The sequence below is a fragment of the Lissotriton vulgaris genome, chromosome 9 (genome assembly GCF_964263255.1).
Source record: "Lissotriton vulgaris chromosome 9, aLisVul1.2, whole genome shotgun sequence".
NCBI lineage: Eukaryota > Metazoa > Chordata > Amphibia > Caudata > Salamandridae > Lissotriton > Lissotriton vulgaris.
The window spans coordinates 1,221,558,047-1,221,579,499 of record NC_141697.1 but is presented as its reverse complement, the minus strand read 5'-3'; positions in this window follow the sequence as shown (position 1 = coordinate 1,221,579,499).

Genomic DNA, 21,453 nt, shown 5'->3' with positions numbered 1-21,453 from the left:
TGCTGCACAGCGTTGCGTGAATTCTAAGTAAATCTTCCCCACAACGCCCCATGCCTAAAAAAAAAAAAAAAACGCAGCAATGCCTGCCCTTGGGCCTAGTTAGCACTATATAAAACAGTAACAACAAAAAAATATGAAGGCGGTAGAAACTCTTTAAGTGAAAGAAAGTAATGTGACAAAAATACTTCAAGTCATACCGATTAGCAACTGGGGAATGGAGAATTTTGGCGCTATGTGTCAAAATCCAGTTGTTGTTGCTGGTGCTTTAACACCAGCTCAGACCTGACACAACTGTTACTTGGTATCAGAAGGCTTTGGGATAATTGGTTTTCCGCGTTGGATTCACTTTGCAGCTGAAACAGTAATTAGAGAGCTTGGCAGGGAAAGCCGCCATTGGTAATGCAGGGGAGATGGCGCTCAGCCAGGAGGAATCAAAGCAGCGCTATGCTAATGGGAGAAGTTAACGAAAGGGCGTGGCCTGCAGGCGCCCTCAGGGACGTGCTGCGCAGATGGACACAGTGCGCACGCGCCAGGGCCCAATTTAAAGTGATTTGCATTGCTTGCGGGGTCAGGCTGGGAAACCGAAAGCATCCCTGACAAAAATGCTCAAACCAGCCCAGTTATTTTTATTTATTTATTTAGTGTTTTATAGAGCGCAAACCAGACCCGTGAGGGTATCAGAGCACTTTACAGTAGTATCAGGTTGGATACAGAACAAAGGGGGAGGAGAGTCGAGGGATAAGGAAACAAATAGAAACAGTTTATGGTACAACAAACAGTCATAGTATTCGACTACTCTAAGGGATAGGAGCAAAAACGATGCAGTAAACTAGAAAAGCAGTCTCATCACCCTGAAGGATTGTTCAAAGTGCAGGGTGGGTAATATAGGGGAAAGCAGCCAAGGAATAGTGCAGTGATCATAGGTAAATTTAGGGTGAGGGGTTGATTGTAGCGTGAGCTTTAGGAGAGGAATTTGCCCATTAGGAAAGATTTGGTCTCCGTTTTGAAGTGGGCTAGAGACGATATTCTTCTAATGGCGGGTGGGAGTGAGTTCCATATTCTTGGGGCGGCCCCAGAGAAAGCCCGATTGTATGTTCTTTTTTTCTTGAAGCGCGCGGGTTGGAGCAAAAGGGCTTTGACGGACCAGGAGTTTCTGATTCCTCCGGATAATACAAGCTTCTGTGCGAGAAAAGCCGTGGAGTTGGAATAGAGAGCTTTGTGGGTGATGCAAGCCAGTTTGAACTGGATTCTGGCCTCAAGAGGAAGACAGTTCAGAGCTTTAGGGTGGGGCGAGATGTGGTCAAACTTCTTGGAGCCAGTTAGAAGTCTGGCGGCGGCGTTGAGGCAGGCTTTCAAGGGTGCTAGAGAGATCTTGGGTAGGCCTGCGAGAGTGGAGCAACCATATTCTAGTCGAGAGCTGACTAAGGCCTGGATAGCCGATTTTAGATCAGGAGGGTCGAGGATAGGTTTCAAGTTTCGTAGGTAGTTAAGGTGAAATCTGGCAGTTTTGGCCATCGCGTTGATATGGCCCCGCATGTTCAGGTTGCAGTCTAAGGTAATTCCTAGGGATTTAGCAGAGTCCACAATGGTAGGAGAGCAGTTTAGCGCTGTGATAGCCTTGGTCCAAACTTGAATGCCTGTATTGGCTTTGGGTGGAGAGATTAAGTTGAGTTTAAGCTGGTTGGATGTGAGCCAGTGTACACTTAGTTTCAAGGCCTTATTCAGGAAATGGATATCCTCTGAAGAAGAGATATTGATGTAGAGCTGTGTGTCGTCGGCATACATGTGGTAGGAGATATTGGCAGTGCGCAGCACCTCTGAGAGCGGTTCAAGGTACAGATTGAAGAGGGTAGGGGATAAGGTTGATCCTTGGGGAACACCAACTGTGATCGGAGAGGAGGCGGATAGGTTGCCGTTGATCAGGACTCTCTGCGAGCGGTTCTGGAGAAAGGACCGGAACCAAGCCAGAACGGTGCCATCCAGGCCCATCCTAAGTTTGAGGCGATTCAGGAGAATTTCATGGTTAACCGTGTCAAAAGCCGAGGATAGGTCAAGGAGGATCAAGAGACAGGTTTTTCCTTGGTCAAGGGCTTGGAGGGCATCATCCACAATGAGGAGGAGTTTGGTTTCCGTGCTGTGCCCAGGTCTGAAACCAGATTGCAAGTAGGAGGTGGAAGTTGGAGATGTGTCGGCTTAGCTGTTGCTGTACACATTGTTCCAGCACTTTAGCTAGGAGAGGGATGTTAGAGATAGGTCTGTAATTGTCAGGGGAGGCAGGATCTAAAGTAGGTTTTTTTAGAATGTGGACCACCTGGCCGGCTTTGAGATTGTCCGGAATTGATCCCTGTAGGAGAGAGGAGTTGATTATAATCGTCCAAGAAGGGATGATAGCCTGAGAAACAGAGGCAAGGCAGTTTGAGGGTAGAGGGTCGTTGAAGTGATTGTTGGGGCTTAAGCAGGAAAGAGTTTTTGAGATCGAGTGTTCATCGTAGACATTGAAGTTGGACCATGACGCTCGGTTCTTGGGGGAGGTCTGGGAGGGCAGCGCTGAGAGGGGATGCAGAACAGGAGGGGTTTGGGGATAGGTAGCCAATATGATTTCCTTTCCTAGGGCAGAGATTTTATCACTAAAGAAGGAGGAGAAATGCTTGCATGGGATTGTAGAAATAGGGGTTTCTTTGGTCGATTTAGCAAGTTTGTTTGATTGGTGTTTGACCAACTCGAATAATTTGCGAGGTCTATTCTTAGCGTTTTCCATTTCAGCTCTGAAGAACTCTTTTTTAGAATTGCTGATTATTTTGTTGTAGGCGTTTCTGGCCAGACAGAGAAGTTTAAGATGGGCTGCTGACGGGTGCTTTTTCCAGTTCCGTTCTGTTTGTCGGAGGGATCTCCTCTTATTGTTAAGGGAACCGTTGAACCAGGGGTTCCTGTCTTTGATCTGTGTTCGTTTCAGTTTTAGCGGGGCAAGGTCATCGATTATATTGGCTATTGTTGTGGAATAATGTTCAGAGAGGTTGTCGACCGTGGTGATATGGGGGGAAGGGGGGAGGTCAGTTGCACAGCGGGCAGCCAATTTCTCGTGATCCAGGTTTTTGGTGTCTCTGATCCATCTTTGGGATCACCGGTTGCGGTGTCCATGTCCTGTGAGTGCCAGGAAGACAAAAGGTGATAGCGTGGTGGTCAGACCAGTCGCAGGGATCTATGGAAGTTATTTTGACCGCAGATTCCTTGGAGATGATCCAGTCTAAAGTGGCCCCTTTTGAGTGAGTAGGGAGGGAGCAGGTTTGGGTAAGGGCTTGGTCGGCCAGGAAGTCTCTGATGGCGTTGAACTGCGAGTCCTTGGGGTCGTTCCAGTGCAACTTAAAGTCGCCCAGAAAAATGTCATTGGCGTTCTGAAAGGCCTTGGCTGTGATGATTTCCATGAGGTAGCCTATGAAGGTGTCATTCTTGCCTGGGGGGCGGTAAAATATGTGCAGCCTGCACAGAAGGGAGGTGTTGTTACAGACAGAAAGGGCAAGGTAGTCGCAGGAATCAGTAGGTTCGGCCAGAAGTTCAGTAATAAGGAGGTTGGAGCGGTAGATGCAGGCAATGCCACCCCCTTTTTTTGTGATTGCCTGTCCAATCTTATGATGAGATAGTTGGGTGGGACTAGAAGGTCTAGGCAGGGCGAAGAGGAATCATTTAGCCAGGATTCCGTCAGGATCGCTACATCTGTGTTTAGGTTCAGGATGAGATTGGCGACATCGGCAGCATGTTTTACCGCAGAGCGGCAGTTGATAAGGAGACCAGATAGAGAGGGGACGTTATGTGAATCGTGATTGGGGTCGGAGGTTTGGACTGGCGCTAGGTTACTGTTGACTATTCCCCTGTTGCGAAGAGTGGCTAATCTATAAGGATTGATTGCAACCGTACGTATGGGTTGATCATTCTTCATGTCAGAGGGACATGGGGGCTCATAGCTAATGAGGAGGTCAGCAATTTCATCCTCCGAGAGTTCCATAGTGCTAGTTGTAGCAAGGGTAGGATTGTAGGATAGGAGGAGGGCCTGTATTTCTTCCTCTTAGAGGTAGCAGGGCTGCCTGTGAGGGAGAAGGTGTCTCAGGGGTGACGGGAATGAGTGGAGAAGGGGCTTGGAGTCGAATATGGGGGGGTAGGGCTCTGTGAGAGTCTGATCTTAGAGAGAGTGAGCTTGGATAGGTGCAGGAGGTTTTTGAGGTCCGTAAAGGACTTGTGGATGCTCAAGGTTAATTCAGTGGCTTCGCGGTGGAGAGTTTCCGAATCCCTAAAACAAGGGTGCTCTTGCGGGCAGGGGGTCGGCGGTGAGGGAACTGACTTGGCGGGGAGTGCAGTGGGCATAGTACGACAGCCAGAGTCATGGGCTCTGGTATCCACGTGGAAGGGAGGATTTAGGGTAGGGTGTTTAGGGAGGCTGCTGATGGCTTGTGAAGGTTCTGGTAGACGGGCTATGAGGTCTAGAGGATATGGCCAGGGAGGGGGTGTCAGTAGGCTTAGTGGTGTGGGTAAGTCGACAAGAGTCATGAGTTCCAGTATCCTCAGGGTCAGGAGGATTTGAGGTAGAGGGATTAGGCTTAGTAGTGTGGCTAAGCCGACAAGAGTCCTCAGTTCCTGTGTCCCCTCGGAAGGGTGGATTTGAGGAAGAAGGTTTAGGGAGGCTACTGATGGCTTGTGTAGGTGGGCAAGTAGACGAGCTAGGCTGATTAGAGGGTTGGACCAAGGGCGTGGTGACAGGATCCGTAGGAGAGGGATGTGGAGTGGAGGTAGTGGGTAGGGGCTCGCCGGTGTTGGTAGGCGCTGGATGCTTAGTAGGGGGGCTCTGTCGGTCTGTGTTGGGAGCCCTGTCGAGGTTGGCTGGCGAGAGGACAAGTTCCCTTGGAGGTTTTGGCAGGGAAAGGCACAGGGCGAGCGAGGAAGAAGGGGGGGTCGTGTACATGTTTTTTAAGGAGAGGGAAGAGGTCTGCAAATTTGTTGAGGTCTTTTGGTGAAGGTTGGATCAGGATAATGCTATTTTTGTGTAGGGTAACGGTGAGGTCAGCCCGCAGGTTTGCAGAAGGTGTGATCGTAAGCTTGCTGCCGTGAGGAATGTCCCCGGTGTTAAGTATGTTGAGGAGGTTCGAGAGAGCGTTGCGTCAGACCGACGTTTTCCTGGAGTAGAAGATAAGGTCATTGATGATTGGGCCCTTGTCCGTGGTGGATCGATGGTCGGAGATTAGGGTCTCACAGTGCCTTTTCAGGATGGAGTGTTTAAAGGATTTCGCGGCCAGATTTATCTTCTGGCGCATTTTCCCTCTCTTCTCTCTTTCTGATAACTTTCTCTCTACGTTCTCCCTCTACCCCCCCCCCCCTTTTCCCCTAACTTGAAGACTCCCTGGGCCTACTCTATTTAACCTTGGGAGTTTGATGCATTTTGCAGAGGCACCAAGGCCCAGGTTTACAAAGGCCTTGTGTTGCCCTTGCCCAGTGCTTAATTTGTAAAACAATAAATGCCAGGGCTCTTGTCTGGAGGCCACTGCAGCTTGCACCACACATTGCTGCTGCCAATGATAGTAACAACCTATCTAGTAACTATCAGTACAAGTGTGACAGTTCTGACTATTTCAGGTCCCAAAAGCTATAATAATGACTTGGGTGGCAGGTAACAGTAATTTTGAATGTATATCGAATTAATAATTAACTGTTGTTGTGTTCCTCTCTAAATTAGCCAGACGGTGCCACCTTGTGGAAGACTGTCACAAGCGCCGGTGTTGACAATTAAGTGCTGGTGCCGAGCACTGGAAACCACCTGCTCAAATTAGGCACTGCCTTGTGTAACGAAAGGGAATGCAAGTCCTTTGGTGGGATTTGCGTGACTCTGTATGTCTTAGTATATCTAGTGTAAGACTAAGTAGCGCAAATCACAGATCTGCGTTGCTCTGCATTGGAAAAACATTCCATGAGTGAAGCATGGGTGGTCCAGTGTGTCCATCAATGATTTTTGATGCAATCCCAGACTTACTGAAGTTAGTAACCCTGGGATTGTGTCAAAATGCTACGCCTTCCCAACAGAGGCGTGACAAGGATAAATATCCTTGTTTCTCTTCATTATTTCCTCTTTTCATGGAAAATGCCTCTAAGGATTGTTTTTATGCAGATTAGTGAACCTTCCTGTACAAAAGCAACCCTGCCTGAAATGCAGGAACCCTTGCCCCATGGTGCGACAGGGCCTGCTTTGGCGCTAGGCCGGACTCAATGTGCCAGCGCACGGAGAGAGCAGGAATGCGTCCGATCTTAGTAGATATGGAGCATGTCTGCTGTCTCCCTGCCGTGCAATGCAGGGCAACAAGTGGTCTTGCTGCAATGCAGGACATTTTTGATAAATCTGCCCCAAAGCGCAGCCCTAGGCTTTCAAAACCAACCTCCAAGGAGTCCAGCCCACCGGGGAAGTTCCCAGTGGAATAAAAGGCTTGTCCAGCCCTAGATCCAAGCAGCTAGGTGGGGACAGCTAATACTTCGCATTGACATGGGCATTACTGTCAAGGATCACGCAACGGGCGTGACTCTAACGCATTTCAGTGTGGTGTTCCGCATCACCGCACTTGTTGGACAGGCCCCATGAAGGGCTCGCTCCCTCCCCGCCTGACAGGGCCCAGACACCGGCTCTCCCAGGGCTACCCACAGAAGCACCCCGCAACCCGTCCCCTACGGGACGCCTGCTCCCGGACATCTCTGCATCCCTGGCCGGGGCCACCGTCAGCACCATTGCCCGGACCAGCCACCATCTTGGACACTGCACCACGAGGCCGCGTGGCCTCAGCTCGACCCTAACCCTGGGCCTGGCCAGGCCCCGACATCCCGGCACCACCATCCACCCAGGAGGTGAATGAACCAATTGGCAGGTCAATGGGAGAAAGAAGTGTCGATGGCTCTCCCCCGCCAGGTGCCGATCGCCCCCAGCCTCCCCGGGCGCTGGCTCCACCCCCCTGCTGGGTGTCTGGACTCCCTCATCCCGGACCTCCCGACCTCCAAGTGCGAGGGTCCGGACATCAAAGGGCGCCAGACCTATAACTGAGGCAGCTCCAGAGCAGGAAGGAGTTGTATCCTGGAGTCGAGAGACACCGTGAAGAACGCATCCTTGACGGACTACTGGCGCTGCCGTAGCCCTGCCTTGTGAACTGTCGTCCTGCCTGCCGGCGCTGCCGCGGCCTTCTGCAACCTTCATCCTCGTGGGACCTGCTGGCGCTGCCGCGGCCCGTTGTAACCTTCATCTTCGTGGGGACCTGCTGGCGCTGCCGCGGCCTCTTGCAACCACCATCTTCGTCGGGACCTGCTGGCGCTGCCGCGGCCCGTTGCTACCTACGAACTCCTCGGGACCTGCTGGCGCTGCCGAGGCCCGACCTACCGAACGCCGAGCTCGAGGATTGTGAGCTACTCATCGTCTCATCTCAATACCAGATTGGTAACAAGACTGTCCCGCTACCCCCTTTCCCTTTCAGAGACTAGAATTGAGAGGATCCTCGTGTCCTGATCTCATTGTACCGTACTACCTTAATCCAAGAACTGCATATAAAGAGCGTTAACCTTATCTTCGTGTGGTGTCCATCTGTGGGGAGGAAGTTACTTGTCTGTACGATCGCTGGAGACGGCCCTCACCGGAGGCCTCTCCCCTTGTCCTCGGCCGACCCTCCAGGTCCCCGTCTAACATTGGTGGCCAGCGGCGCGATCCGAACCAACGCGTAATCGTACAGAGAGTAACTCACCCTACGACTAAACCACAATGACGACCAAAGAGAGCGGATCTACTGAGAAATTCCAGATGGAAAAACTAGAAGAGTACAACCACCGAGAGCTAAAACAATTTTGTATAGAACTAGGCATTGCTACCACCGGTCTGAGCACAAAAGATGACTTCAAGCACGCCCTAGAATCCTGGGCAGAAACAAATGCCGCCGGACCCCGGGACCAAAACATCGAAGCACCAGAGACAAACACCACTCTGACGGAAGAAAGGAGAACGGGTCTCTCCCGGGAAGAGATCCAAGAACGAGAAAAAAGTAGACTACACGAATTAGAGTTGGCACGGCTCCGGTTGGACGGAGAGCTGAAACTGGCGGAACAAAAGATAAATTTAGAACACTTACGGCTCCGAGAAGAGCGGGAAGAAAAGCAAAGACAGAGAGAACTCGAAGAAAAAAGACTGGCATACGAACACGAGCGCAAGCTAGCCGAGATAGAACTGCGGAAGCAGAACAAAGAACTAGGGGTGCCCGAGCAACCGCGCACCCCAGGCGCTACCGAACAAAAGGTCCACATCCCCAAAGATGTGGTCCGTGAATACTATCGGAACGACGACATACAGCAGTGGTTCAAGGCCTACGAGATCGCCATGACCTCCCACCGGATCGATCGGAGTGACTGGGGAGCCGGTCTATGGGGGAGGTTCGTCAATGAAGGCCGCGATGCCCTGCTACAGCTCCCGGACCACCAAATGACGTCCTATGACCACATGAAGGCCGCACTCCTCACTCGATATGGGCTCACGCCCGAGATGTACCGCCAGAGGTTCCGCGACTGCACCCGGAACCCGGGTACAACTTGGGTAGAATATGTGAACTATTTCAGCCGAGCCCTCGAGGGATGGATCAAGGGTAGCCACGTAACAACCTACGAGCAGCTCTTCAACCTCATTGTGTGGGAGCACCTCTCCAACAACTGCTTCGTCGAGCTCAGGCAGCACCTCCTCAACAGTAAATTGACTGAACCACGGCAGCTCGCTGCTGAGGCTGACCGATGGGAAAGCACCCGAGTGGCCCGGAGTGGGCCAACCGAGCAGAACAGAACCAACCAAGGTCATCATCGTCCCCGAGGAGGAGGAGGAGGCCAGGGCCGGGGCAGAGACGCCGTCCCGACCGCTCCCGCTCACAACACCCCGCCCCCGGCCGGCCGGGGCAACCCCCTGATGCGCCCGGGGTACCGAGCCAATGTTACTTGTCACCGATGCCAGCGAGTCGCCCACTATGCCAGTGACCCAAACTGCCCAAAGAATCAGACTCCCGGGCCCCGCCAGGTAGCTGCCGCCGCCCTAGGAGAAGAGCAAATCTCCGAAGAGCATGAAGAGTACGAGCAGGAGCAGCCCGAGTGGGAACCCGCCGCCCTGGTCCTGGCTTGCCTAGGGGGAAGAGACATGGTCCCGCGGGCTCCCCTACCCGCCAACACCAGAAAATACAGCCAGTGGGTGAACATAAATGGGCGCAAGGCTGAAGCCCTGCGGGACACGGGGGCCAGTGTGACGGCCGTCCGCTGTCACCTGGTGACCCCAGAACAAATCCTGCCAAACGTTCTTTGCCCCGTCCGATCAGCCGACAATTCTGAAAGCCTGTGTCGGATGGCCTGCGCCCCCTTCGAATGGGGAGGAGTGTCCGGTATGCTAAAAGTGACTGTCCGCGATGATGCCCCCGTGGACTGCCTCCTGGGAAACGATCTCGAGAGTTCCCCGTGGGCGGCCGTTGAAAGAAGAGAGCACCTGGGGATGTTGGGCTTCCCGGACTGGGCGTGCGTAACAACCCGGTCCATGGCCGCCCGCACCATCCCCAGACCTGAAGAACCCGAATGGCCAGCACCTCCTCCCCCGATCGCTCCAGAGGGAGACACCCTCCATACCGACCCCCCGGAACAAACCCAAGAAGGGCCCGCTCAGCCCAAAGACCTTCCAGACCTGGCTCAGTGGCGTCAAGAAGGGGGACCCACCCAGGAGCAATTCCGGCAAGAGCAAAAGACCTGTCCCTCCCTCGATGGACTGCGACAGCAAGCACTCGCCCAGAGCGCGGGAGACACCGCAGGGGCCCACTGGATCTATTGGGACAATGACCTACTGTACAGCGAACAAAGAATCGCAGAGTTGGGGGCCAGTCGAGTGTTGGTGGTGCCCCTCCGCTTCAGAGACTTCCTTTTGAACTTGGCTCATGATGTCCCCCTGGCTGGACACTTGGGGCAAGACAAGACATACAACCGTCTGGTAACCCACTTTTACTGGCCAAAAATGAGAAATGACGTTTCCAACCACTGCCGGTCCTGCCCCACCTGCCAGGCCAGCGGGAAGAACAGCCGCAAACTCAAGGCACCCCTGCAACCATTCCCCGTGGTCACCACCCCGTTCGAAAGGGTGGGAATAGACATTGTGGGGCCCCTGGAACCCCAAACAGCGCAAGGGCATCGATTCATCCTGGTCCTGGTGGACCACGCCACCCGCTATCCCGAGGCCGTTCCCCTTCGAACTGTAACAGCACCAGTGGTAGGCCGAGCCTTAATGGGGATCTTCTCCCGAGTGGGCTTCCCCCGGGAGGTCGTCAGCGACAGGGGCACGAACTTTATTTCAAAGTATATGAAATCCCTCTGGCAGCAGTGCGGGGTCACCTACCGATTCACGACCCCCTATCACCCGCAAGGAAACGGACTGGTCGAGCAGTTCAACTGCACTAACAAGGGGATGATCATGGGGCTGGAAGAACCCCTACGCCGCCAGTGGGACGTGCTACTCCCGTGCCTCCTCTTCGCCTACCGAGAAGTCCCCCAGAAGTCCCTCGGCTTCAGCCCCTTCGAACTCCTGTACGGACACCCCGTTCGAGGGCCCCTCAGCCTAGTGAAAGAAGAATGGGAAATGGCCCCCCTGAAGACCCCTCCAGACGTCTACAAGTACCTCCTGACCCTCCGCAATCAGACCCGGCGATTCAGAGAGATCGCCAAAGCCAATCTTGAGGCCAGTCAGGAGGACATGAAGAAATGGTACGATCAACATGCCTCCTCCATCGAGTTCGAGCCTGGACAGCAGGTATGGGTGATGTCCCCCACCGAACCTTGTGCCTTGCAGGACAAATGGACGGGCCCTTCAAGGTGGTCGAGCGCAAGAGCCCCGTCACCTATCTCATCGACATGGAATCCCCCCGGAACCCCCTCCGGGTCCTCCACGCCAACAGACTCAAACCACACTTCGTGCGCTCGGAGCTCAGCCTGCTGATGGCTACAGACAGTGGGGCGGAAGAGGACTCCGAGCCCCTCCCTGACCTACTGAGGACCCGTGAAAAAGATGGTTCGGTGGACGGGGTCCGACTCTCCGATGCCCTGACCCCGGAGCAGCGCCAAGACTGTCGGGCCCTCCTGCGGCAATTTGCAAACCTATTTTCCCTCACCCCTGGGGTCACCCCCTGGTGCCTGCACGACGTAGACACTGGGGACAGTCCCCCTATCCGACACCGGGCGTACCGAGTACCAGATCGGGTGCGCACCTGCATCCAAGAAGAAGTCTCCAAGATGCTCGCATTCGGAGTCATCGAACCCTCGGACAGCCCCTGGGCCAGCCCAGTCGTACTGGTCCCCAAAGCTGCTGCCCCGGGCACCACCCCCGAGCTCCGATCCTGCGTCGACTATCGGGGTCTGAACGCTGTCACCCGAACCGACGCTCACCCCATTCCCCGAGCAGATGAACTGGTTGACCGCATGGGGGCTGCCCGCTACCTGAGCATCTTCGATCTGACAGCGGGCTACTGGCAGATCAGCCTCACCCCCTGAGCCCAAGAACGATCCGCTTTCTCCACCCCGGATGGACACTACCATTTCACGGTGATGCCATTCGGCATGAAAAACGCTCCAGCCACCTTTCAACGACTGGTGAACCAGGTATTGGCGGGCCTCGAAGAGTTCAGCGCCGCCTACCTGGACGATATCGCGGTGTACAGCCGCCACTGGTCAGACCACCTCCGCCACCTCCGAGAGGTCCTGCAGGCCCTCCAACGGGCCGGCCTCACAATCAAGGCCAGCAAGTGCCAAATTGGCCAAGGGTCCGTGACCTACCTCAGACACCAAGTGGGAAGCGGTCTGGTGGCCCCCCTCCAGCTCAAGATCGCTGCCATCCAGTCCTGGCAGCCCCCCGTAACCCAAACCGAGGTCCGAGCCTTCTTGGGGCTCACCGGATACTATCGGCGGTTTGTGAAGGACTATGGCAGCATTGTGGGGCCCCTCACGGAACTCACATCCAAGAACCACCCAAAAACAGTCAACTGGACTCCCGACTGTCAAGCGGCCTTCGAGAAGCTGAAGGCCGCCATGTGCACCGCCCCTGTGCTCCAGGCCCCCGACTACAGCCGCGAGTTCATCGTTCAGACTGATGCCTCGGACCATGGCATTGGGGCCGTCCTCTCCCAACTGAACCCCGAGGGAGTCGACCAACCAGTGGCCTTCATCAGCAGACGCCTACTGGCCCGAGAACAGCGCTGGAGCACCATCGAGCGGGAGGCCTTTGCAGTCGTATGGGCCCTTAAGAAGCTCCGGCCCTACCTCTTCGGTACCCACTTTCGGGTGCAAACAGATCATCGCCCCCTGCAATGGTTGATGCAGATGCGGGGGGAGAATCCCAAACTATTGCGATGGTCCATCTCCCTGCAGGGGATGGACTTCACTGTGGAGCATCGCCCTGGCCAAGACCACACCAACGTGGATGGCCTGTCCCGCTTTTTCCGCCTCGACAAGGAGAGTCCCCAAGAGGATGGGTGACTCTCCCCGCCTTCAGCTGGGGGGGACGCATGTTGGACAGGCCCCATGAAGGGCTCGCTCCCTCCCCGCCTGACAGGGCCCAGACACCGGCTCTCCCAGGGCTACCCACAGAAGCACCCCGCAACCCGTCCCCTACGGGACGCCTGCTCCCGGACATCTCTGCATCCCTGGCCCGGGCCACCGTCAGCACCATTGCCCGGACCAGCCGCCATCTTGGACACTGCACCACGAGGCCGCGTGGCCTCAGCTCGACCCTAACCCTGGGCCTGGCCAGGCCCCGACATCCTGGCACCACCATCCACCCAGGAGGTGAATGAACCACTTGGCAGGTCAATGGGAGAAAGAAGTGTCGATGGCTCTCCCCCGCCAGGTGCCGATCGCCCCCAGCCTCCCCGGGCGCTGGCTCCACCCCCCTGCTGGGTGTCTGGACTCCCTCATCTCGGACCTCCCGACCTCCAAGTGCGAGGGTCCGGACATCAAAGGGCGCCAGACCTATAACTGAGGCAGCTCCAGAGCAGGAAGGAGTTGTATCCTGGAGTCGAGAGACACCGTGAAGAACGCATCCTTGACGGACTACTGGCACTGCCGTAGCCCTGCCTTGTGAACTGTCGTCCTGCCTGCCGGCGCTGCCGCGGCCTTCTGCAACCTTCATCCTCGTGGGACCTGCTGGCGCTGCCGCGGCCCGTTGTAACCTTCATCTTCGTGGGGACCTGCTGGCGCTGCCGCAGCCTCTTGCAACCACCATCTTCGTCGGGACCTGCTGGCGCTGCCGCGGCCCGTTGCTACCTACGATCTCCTCGGGACCTGCTGGCGCTGCCGCGGCCCGACCTACCGAACGCCGAGCTCGAGGATTGTGAGCTACTCATCGTCTCATCTCAATACCAGATTGGTAACAAGACTGTCCCGCTACCACCTTTCCATTTCAGAGACTAGAATTGAGAGGATCCTCGTGTCCTGATCTCATTGTACCGTACTACCTTAATCCAAGAACTGCATATAAAGAGCGTTAACCTTATCTTCGTGTGGTGTCCATCTGTGGGGGGGAAGTTACTTGTCTGTACGATCGCTGGAGACGGCCCTCACCGGAGGCCTCTCCCCTTGTCCTCGGCCGACCCTCCAGGTCCCCGTCTAACAGCACTGAAATGCATTGTCACGCATTTGAATACCACTCACTGTCTGCTGTACCAGCGCTGAAGTAAGTCTATGTCAGGCTGATAGCGAGCGTGCTGTTGACCTGCAAAGGCTCTGCTGGCTGCTCCCTGCAGACTTTCGGCCCCGGCACTGCCACCAAGTGCAGGCTTACTAACAGTTAATAGTGTGCACTGTTTGGTGCAACAATGTATCTTAAATAGCCTGCGGCATTGGTATTCCCGCCCGCACCGCGCAGGGGAGGGCTGAGTCACTCACTGACTACTGCAGCCACCCAGCCGACATAGCGCTGTGCCCAATAACGAGACACCCGGTCAGGCCTGCCCTCATTGGTTGCGTGATGATTACTTTGGCCCCACGGGGTGGTGAGAGGTGTGCCTCACGTCCTGGAAGATAGTGAGGTCGGGGATTATTCAGGACGCGGCGACCGACAGTGCCACTGCCACGCTACTGCGGGCAATCACTGTGTCTGGGAGCACAGGAGCCTAAAGCCATTGGCAGTGCTCATCTATGCATTATGATTTACACAAGGAGACCGAATACTGCAACAAAGTACTTGATGATATCATACAGTCTGGTGCAGAGGGGGGACGTTACTGACTCAGATCCTGCGGCCTGAAAGCTCAGCGGGAAGTATTGAGGAAGGACCGTCGCGGCTTTGCGCTCGCTGGTTTGTCATTGTGAGCTGCGTCATATAATAGAAAAAACACTGTTTGCAAGAGTTTCCCTCGCGTGGAGGGAAACGCCATAACTCGCCCAGCATCTAACCGGAAAAGTTGATATCTGGTAAGAGAGCACTTATGGAGGTGGAGTCCTGACAGCGTGGGCGGGAAGATGTAGTCGTCAACAGGAAGAGAGGCTCCGCTGAAGGTGAACAGGCAAAGCTGCATATGTACAGTAACTGTATGTTTTTAAAATTACGTAAATGGTTTCTGTTTGCTACAGAATACTCGCTGTTTATTAACTACTGCAAGTAACTGTTAACTGAACTCCTAGAGGAGGGTGCTCCGGACACCAGACCGCTCACTTAATTATACTGATGTGACATTTATGATGTTCTCACTGAGCAGAGGCCCCGATTTGATAAAAGTATCTATTCGCTTTTCCAGGACGGTTAAAAATTAGCAGCCTGATGGCATGTATTATACTAAAGCATATTCCGACCTTTAAGATAATGGTTTCTGCAACTCAGGAAACGTTTGAAACGTATAAGAAAACATACATTACATTACATCGACAGATCAGCAGACAACAATCTACAAAGACTGGGAGCATTAACATCAATGAAACCTGGTAGTAAGACAACAGACTCATTTTCCAAAGAGTTTTGCCCACACAGCAAAGGACTATGGATTCCAGGCGTCAGTGTTTTTTTTGGTTTGGTTGAAACACTGCTGTTGAGTATCATGTATATTTGGTTACTCTCATCTGCGGCCGCGGCCCAAGTATGTTAAAGTTACTGTGTCTGGCACCGCGCGATCAGGTACATTACGTTGGGGCATCTCTGATATCGGTTCCCTGTTGGGACAGGTCACTCACGTGACCTCAGAGAAAGGCCCAGACCCTATGCTGTCCTGATTTTGCCGGGAAGGAGGTACCCATCACAAAGGCTGGTAATCTGTGTTTGGAAATGGCTGGAAGTACAAGATTAAAAACAACACACAACCGAAAAAACACAGCTCCTGGGCTTGTGTGCAGAGCCTTGATTTAAAATATTGCAAAGGCGCTTTCTCATATTTGTATGATTCTAAGTATATGTTTGAGACATGATTATGATAAATGGAAGTCATTTAACAATTATTTCTTACGCAGTGCACCAGTTAATTTAGAGCTTCTACTTTCTTAAATGAGTGTAATGTCTCATATTTATGTTTCCCTCATCTTCAGTGCTTGATTTTGCTCGAGAGAAAGTGTCACTCATAGTCCTTAAAATGTCACTCATAATTACTCTGCAATGATGACCATGTCACACATGGCAATCTGAAACCTTGGCAGCTATGCATGGGCGGGAGATTGGAAACAGCATTTTTAGCGCTGCTGGATTCTTTGTGCAAAGTGAAACGATCTGGTCGGGATGGAGTTCAGCCTCACGTGTTATGTGGTGCTCTCGAGCACTCAGAAGCCGATGAGGCAGAACCAAAGCTTGTGAGCCCAGTAGACACCAATGGTTTTCCACACAGTGCTTAATTTGTAAAAGAATGAGTGCTGGTGCCCTAAGCTCAGCTCCGGTGGTGCTATTAAATAATGCTGTTCCGAATACCAGGGCTGCGTAGTGTTGAATTCCCCTCAGGCCTCTTTAATCCACTACCACATACTGCTGCCCCTTTACCACACTCTTGCCAGTCGCTGCCTTCTCCCTTTGTGCCTGTTTTTTCATCTTTTTCCTCCTCATTCTGTCTTGTTGTTGTGTTTTTCTCTCTGTTGCTCGCAGTCAATATCTGATGAAGAAAAATACGCAAACTCCAAACATGAGTTTTCGTGAACCCCACCTGCAACCAAGGGCTCCAATTGAGTACTGTCTTCACTAGACCCCCCAAGAACTGGTACCATTGTTTCCTGGGTCCTGATGGCTGTTACTCTGTGACACAGTGCAGAGGTCTCTTGCAGAAGGGCTGCTATTTCCAAAGGCCTGAGTGAAAGTATCTGCAGCCAGCTCCTTAACCACTGGGAAAGTAAATGATATCTCAAGCTCTGGCAGCTGGAGACCCAATAACTGCATGAATGGCTCGAAAGAAGCATCACTCTGCCTCTTAAGCCACCCCTGCCATAGCTCCCAAGTTACCCAGAAGCATACTTGATGTGCTGCTCTGGCCCCAATTTTTTCCTTTGAATTCTGGGACTTGTAGTCCTGTTTTATGTTCTTCCCTGTCTTTGCGGCTAGCGCTGGAATGCCTCAGGGTAGCGACGCGCTCAATAAATGCTGCTTTAAATTAATTAAATAATGGATTAAATAAGACTACAATTCCCAAAATGCAAAGGGCAAAACTGGAGTGGCGCATCACGCATGGACCCTGGAAACGTGGCAGGGTTGCACAGCCTGCAGGTATATCAGAATGGATAGTGAGGATTCCCTCAGAGGTAGAGAAACAGCAGGGGACCTGAAATGAGACAAGTGAAAAGATGTGTGCTTCGTGTCTCATTTTAGTCTTTGCCATTGCTGATACCTCCCTCCAGCTACAATACCTCAGCCTTCTTCTTGTCGGCATTTCATGTTTCATCTTTACTTCTGCATCTCTGCTGTATGTTTTGATTCTACCAGTCACATGTTACTGTGCAGTATGTAAGGAAATGCCTCTTTTTGTATGTTCATCGCCACATTTTTGGAATGATGCTGCTGGGTTTTCGACTCTGAGAGTGAACTGAGGCATTCTAACCAGACTCAGCACCAGTGTTCTAACCCCTTACAAAGTGTATGTCGAATTGGCTACCCCAAATTGTCAGAGACTGTTGGCCAGCTGTACCACCAACTACTAAAAAGGGTTGTAGCATGAACAAAAGGACCCCTTCCCCTTTGTGATTGGCAGCAACACTGTTTTTTAACAGCAGGCAGTGGTCCCGCAGACCACTACCTGCCCTTAAAAAAAGAAACTGAAACTTTTCATTTACAATTTTTTAATGCATTCCTTTTTCCTCTAAGGAAAAGGTTGCTACATTTAAAAAAACGAAAAAAATAGCCTTATTGAAAAAGCAGTCACTGACATTATGGTCTGATGACCCCAGCAGGCCACCACCCCTGTGAGTACCTGCTATTCCCAATGGGTCACAAAACGTGACTTGCCTCATCCATATTAAAATAATAAAGAGAGAGCCCAAACCTTTGAGGCCGGTAATCTCAGGAACCACAGCACCAATCACAACACCCAAAACAGCGTTGGAGAGGGCAGCTGCAGCAGAAGGACATAGACTATGCAGACGCCCACCATATACATTTAAAAGGTAAAAGAACCGTGCCAGCAAAGTAGTCCCTTGTGGGCGTGTCTGCGTTGTGATGTGGGCGTGTGATACGTTCCGCCCTTCATGCCATGTCTCATATTGTATTATTATAAGAAACAAGGGACCCACTAGGTAACCAAGGACCTGGGGTATCAATTAAACTATGAACAAATGGTCCTTGACAACAGGGAATCTGACTTGGTAATAATTATAGGCCACAATGAACTCTATAATAAGAAGAAAGTCCAGCCGGACTTAGAATTTAATTCAATGTATTGAAAATGTGCTTAATCAGACGAACAAACAATAAAGCAGTAGGAGACAGTCCTGCATCCTCGATGCTACACATACATTCAAAACATACAATTACAGTGGTATTTCAGGCAATTAGAGGGCGTGAGCAAAGAGAGTATTTAGCGTACATTTGCTTCACATATGCGCGAAACATACAATTTTGGCACATAATAGCACACTTATTGTTTAACCCACATATTGTGTGGACGGCGTTTCGATCCAACTGTATTAATGGATCATCATCAGGACTTCCAATGTTAGCCTGAATGTAGAAAGCCTCCAGGGGTGGGTATCAGGGTGATGCTGATAGTTAGACGATGAAATAAGGGGGTTATCTGGAGATTGTCCCGACTGGAGATAAGGGTAGGAAGGATATTTGCGGGCAGTGGTTGACGTCTGCAGTATACGTTTAATTTTAGGTCTTAACCCAAGAAGACAATTGGTGGGTCAGGAATACAACCGGTTAATTGGCCGATGTCGGGGAAGATATTCTGCTCGCCTAAGAGAGGGTCTTGGCCAGGATGCCGAGTAATTGGGCAGTAATTGGAACCGCAGTCAACCGTCCCGGTGCACAGTTCCACGGCGCGACTATCCCTAAACCCTATAACTGCCCCTGTACCCCATAACCCAAAACTATATCTGAACCCTTAAAATACCCAAACACCCCAAAACATATAACTCAGTACCCCAAAACATATACCCTTATACCCATACTTACCTTATCCAAACATTAAGAAAGCTCATGCTTTTACCATTCTTGCATTTACAACTAATTTCGTTGTAAATGTATGCGTGGTAAAAGCATATAAAATGTAATGCCATGCGTCATAATGGCATTGCGGAGTCATGGTACTTTCGTAATGAAAGTATGCGGAGTGATGGTATGCGGAAAGAAAGTTGCGGAATAATGGGTGTTTACCCTCCCCCGGTAAGTACATTGGTGGCACGGCGGCCCACATCTCCAGCAACATACTCATATTTTTTCACCACCCATGCAAAAATGCATAGGTCTCTCTCATTGATGGACAGCACCGACGTACACTTTTAGATACACCTCCCGCCACAAGTTCTAGAATTGTGAACTTTAGAGCTGGGGAGCTACGTTGGAATCTCTGCATCAGCTCAACATCCTGTGATTCCAGACAAATTGATTTGTCTCCCCGTGCCTACCACAAATGAATGTGTTCTTCTGTAATGTAAATTGTGGTCATGCCATGTTGTCGAGTTCGCGCTATATAATATTGCAAGGAAAAATAAATTAGGGAAACTCGAGTTCACACACTACTGAACGCGCACTCTTAAGTGCATCAGCAGTGCACTGTGAATCGGAGCGTTTCACAGGCCTGTCACAGATAAGAAATGCTATCAAAACGAAATCCTACAAAACAATATACTACTGGCCGGCTGCAATTCATACCCGGACAACGTCGGGACGGGCTGCTAGTAAATATTAAAGAGGCAGGTCCTTTGCTACCCATTTGGGAATTGTAAACAGTGGCCCAGACACTACTGTACATCATTGTTTACAACTCACAAAAAAATACAAATTGCAAGTCGCAAACACTGAGCATCGTACATCTGGCCCTAAGCTACTTATAAGTCTCTAGTATATGGTACCCGGGGTACCAAGGACTTGTAAAGTACAGTGTCCACCCAAGGCTAAAGCACTTATTGTGCCATCCTGTGGTGACAAAGTACAAAATGTCTCCCAGCCTACCACTGCAGAATGGAAAGGCAGTGTTTACACTGCCAGTTCCATTTTGCGATTTTATTAAGTTGGACATGCATGCTTATATAAGTCCTTGCAGCAAAACCCCTCAAATTGTCGTTTTAGCTATTGGCTAATACAGGGTTACAGGCTGGCTCCCCAGCCTGGGTAACTTCTGAATGAGACTACCTGACTGGGTACCGTAAGGTATCAAATTAATCGTGGCATCAACCCGACCCGATGCTCAGGTAGGATTTAATGTCACTGTTAAAGCAAAGCAACTTTTAGAAAGTTGTCTCTCTGGAACTCAGCTGGTCCAGACAACATCCTGCCCACGTGGGGAGCCGTGTGGTTGACTCCCAGGCTCAGAAACAATAGAAACCCCCTGAAGGAAGAGGTGTCATCTCCCTCTTGCAGGAAGCCACTAGGGGTGTTAACCCAAAAGGCAAGCTTCAAAGGCGATACTGCCTTTGGTGAGCAAATGGCGATCCCACTCCCAAGGGGCTACTCTTTGTTGAGGTAGATAGCCTGGAGGGAAGACCAGTGCCCAAATGGGTTTTCCCATGTGCCTTTTGCCCACAGATAGAAACACCTCTAGGGTGGGTTACCAAGCTCCAAACAGCTGAGGGAGGTTGCAAACATCTTGGGAGTTGGCAGAATAGGGCACCCTAGGGTTGTTAGGTGCCACCCATTGCTTCCAATGTTACGGGTGAAGCAGCTTCTGTGGCTATACGCCCCCGGCTTGGCGCAGTAGCAATAGTGGACCATGAGCGTGAGTTGCCTATAATTATTGCACAGGTGTACACGTCCTTAGGATGAATAGTTTGGGGAGCAGACCGTCAGTCTCCACCATTGTAAATCCAACTTCTGGCAGAGGTGCTTGCCCTGCCCGAGATTTTCCAAAGAAAACATGGGACAAATCTGAACAGCCACAACAAAAGAGTAGACCCCGTGATGGTACACCGCCCCCAGAATACTCTGAGAGATGGTACGACTTTCATGACCACTCTAAAATTAAAACTCCTTATCTCTTTAAGGTTTCTGATACTCATTCTCCTCATTCCTTTCAGGACTTCTCTGATCAACAGTTCAACAGGGGAGGACGGTTTAATCGTAGACAAGGAGAGTATGTGCCACCTAAATGGGACACACAGCGTACTTTTGATGTGAAGATCAAGAAGTAGGATCAAACACCCCCTTATAATCTCCCTTTCCAGTAAAAGAAAGTTGCAGTTTTAACAGCTAAATATGCCCCAGACTGTGAGAACCCTTCTCCTGGGCAGGAGTTGGGTGGTGACTCTCCTCGACATTTCTGCAGAAGGCACCATAGTGCGGAAGACACTCCAACAGCTTCCGGAGGCAAAAGCAACTGACACCTTTGTCACAGGAGAAATCGTGGACACTCGCGTGGCACCCATTGACAGACTCTATCACATTTAGATTGAAGGTGACTTTAAACACACCATAAAAGCTACCTTTTGGGACAATTTAACTTCTTCCTAAGATATTCTTTTGGCGGAGTTCAATTGGCCTCCTCCTTTTATTTTTACTTGTCCACAGGGTGAGGCTGGTTTCAGACACAGTTAAACAGGCTTATGCTTCTGAATCGGCCCTTGCTTTGGCCCCTGGGTTGTATCACAACCAGGCTGGATGGAATAAAGATTCTCCTTTCCATGTAATCCCTGTACGGTCCACACTGCACCCTCAAGCACAGTACCCTAATAAACAAGAAGCCAAAGCGGCCATTAAAGACATTCTTACTCAATTGGAGTACCAGGGAGTAATCGAACCCTGTGTTTCACAGATAAACAATCCTCTTTTTTCGGTTT